Source organism: Austrofundulus limnaeus, unplaced genomic scaffold (genome assembly GCF_001266775.1).
Source record: "Austrofundulus limnaeus strain Quisiro unplaced genomic scaffold, Austrofundulus_limnaeus-1.0 Scaffold44, whole genome shotgun sequence".
NCBI classification, from domain to species: domain Eukaryota; kingdom Metazoa; phylum Chordata; class Actinopteri; order Cyprinodontiformes; family Rivulidae; genus Austrofundulus; species Austrofundulus limnaeus.
Window position 1 is genome coordinate 1,255,647 of NW_013952446.1, and position 2,745 is coordinate 1,258,391.

The following is a 2,745-nucleotide window of genomic DNA, read 5'->3' on the forward strand; positions in this document are numbered from 1 at the left end:
GCAGCTCAATAAATAGAGTCATCAGGCACACCACAGAGCCACTCTGTTCAAAGCTTCGTCATAAACCCTCACGTGTTGGAACCTGTCTCATCTCCATGTAGAGGGGAGTGATCTTCGACTAAACGCTGTGCAGGTTTGACATCCCTGGTGGCATTTGTACAATCAGTGTTCTCTTTAAAACTGGGGACTCGTGTCTCTTCACTTTCTATTGTCATCTTTTGCACTTTTCAGGTGCGTTCCTCCCTCAGCATCAAAGCTAGGTCACATCCATGCAGATATTTATCCCCACTTTACCTGAGGCAGCAGGCGGAGACACTGCTTTCACAATTCTCCATGGAGTGTCATGTTTTGTTTCTTCTTTTTTCCCTTTCTTCCCGGGGATGTGCCTCTCTTCCCTTCTTCTGTCAGTGTTGACACACACCAGGGCTTGTCATTTTGGCTCTTGAATTTTTCATGAAGGCGAATTTGCATGATCACAATCCTGTGTCACTTCTTCCCCTGGTAGATTAAGTGCTGCAGAGCGCTCAAACTTCCCAGTGACTCCACTGAGGCAGAACAGAAATGAGACAAGCATGCTTATAGGGATTGTCTGTGCAAGAGCCATCTTGTTTCAAGGAGCTTCACAGATGCACGGGGCCTGTGAGGACAAACTAAAACAAGAATCACTCAACATTTGCCCCTGCACTGCTGTACTACTGAATTTGCTGAATCATTTTCTGTTGTAGAGCACGTTGTGTGGCAAAACTCAACTTAGCAAGTCACTCAGTGTGGAAAGAAATGGGATAAATTCTTGTTATGTACAATGTTTTTAATAAAACATAGTTTTCTTTGTTTGTTCAGTGAGTTATTTTGTCTCCTAACACTGCAAAAAGTTTATCTTAGTTAATGTTTGTGCAAATAAATGCTAGATATAATGACTTTTCTGAGAGAAGCCTGTTATTTTCATAATTATATTTTCACAATTTAAATAAAAAATTTTAATTTTTAGAACATTTTTGTGTTTACATGCTTATTTGTTTTTATTCATAGTTGAAAAGGTAATGTAGACTCTTATTGTGCCACTTGGGCAATCATGTAACTGCCTGTGTGGCTGTACATACATACATACATACATACATACATACATACATACATACATACATACATATGCATGTCCATTTGTCTGTCTGTTAGCAAGAACTAGCATCAACCACAGGGTGCATTTCAATGCCTCTCAGAATGTATTCATTTAATGTACATCTATAACTCCTTAACTTTGATTCAGCTTCATTTATGATGGCTGCCTGAACTAAATGATCTTAGTGAACCAAAAAAAAGGCTATAACGCAGATAATTTTATTGGTATTGTGCTAATAATTGGTGTGGTAGTACCTGAAAGTTATAGCTATTATTTTATATGAGAGCTAGCAGATCATACAAGATCCTTCTGCAAACGTTGGGCAATGAAACGCAGACAGATGATATTTATTGTTGCTTGAAGGCGAAAGCCAAACTACATTTTTGCCCATGTCTGTCTGCTTGTTTGTTCGTCTGTCCTGTTGAATAAAAGCATTCCTTAATGAAATACTATCGTTTAATTAATAGTTATAATTAATAAAACTTTCAGAAAGTATGCATTACATGAACATTTATAAATAATTAACTTTTTGAATTGATCCAACTGAAGAATGTTGACACAGTGTTTATTTATTTATTTTTTCGGAAACTAACTTACCCAGTTATACAGATAATGAGCTAAAATTTGGGCTGGCAGTATCAAAACACCATGCATACTTTAAGTTCAATACACAAAACATCTTAGTTTAAAACTTTTACATTAATTGTAATATGAATTACCCATTATTCCTTTAGCAAAATATCTTTTTTTTCTTTTTATCTGAGGTAATGCTGTGGAAAATACTGTTTTTACCTATTTATTTGTTAATTTCAGTCATGCTTTTTGATAATATTGCACTAATATTAAACTTGAAAATAGACACACAAAACTGAGAACTCTTAAGGCGTTAGACAGCATCATGTGATTCATTTATCAACTGTAAAACTTCAAACATAGACTGATGTCTCTCTTGTTCTGACCAGCAGTCCAGCTGTGGGACCATCTCAAAGATGAAATTAGAGTTTATATTTGCATACACACTAAAAGTATTAAGAGCAAATATAAAATATATTTTTTGTATTTTTACCTTTTGATAAAAGCTATTACATTTTAACTTGTAACTTGTTACAAGTCCATTCATCCATTTTCTTTACTCACATCTGTACAGGGTCAGGGAGAGAGAGATGAGGTACACCCTGAACCACAGAACCCTTACAAGTAATAAACAAATGTTTCTAGACTAAAAACAGACACAATAATAACTGTTCTGAAACAGATTTGCAGATTTTTCCCCCAGTCCATGTTGAGAAAAGTCATTACTGGTATTAAGAAAGATCACTTGTCTGGAATCTGACGTTTACAGACTTCAAATGCTCTTAGATCTGGATTTATCTGTCATTAGTGGGAAAGACAACAAACACTTAAAAAAAGGAGCTGTTGCACACTTTAGAAGGAGCAGAAGGTAAAAAGTCCAAACATGGTGAAACATGCCTGTGTGTGCAACTCTGAGCGTCTTAGACCAGATTAGATGCATCTGATGTTGAAAGCGGGGGATAGTCAGGACATGATCACTTTATGTTACCAGCTTTCAAAAGAGAAGAATTTGGATAATTTGCATTTCTATTGACTGTTGCAATACACTTAATCTG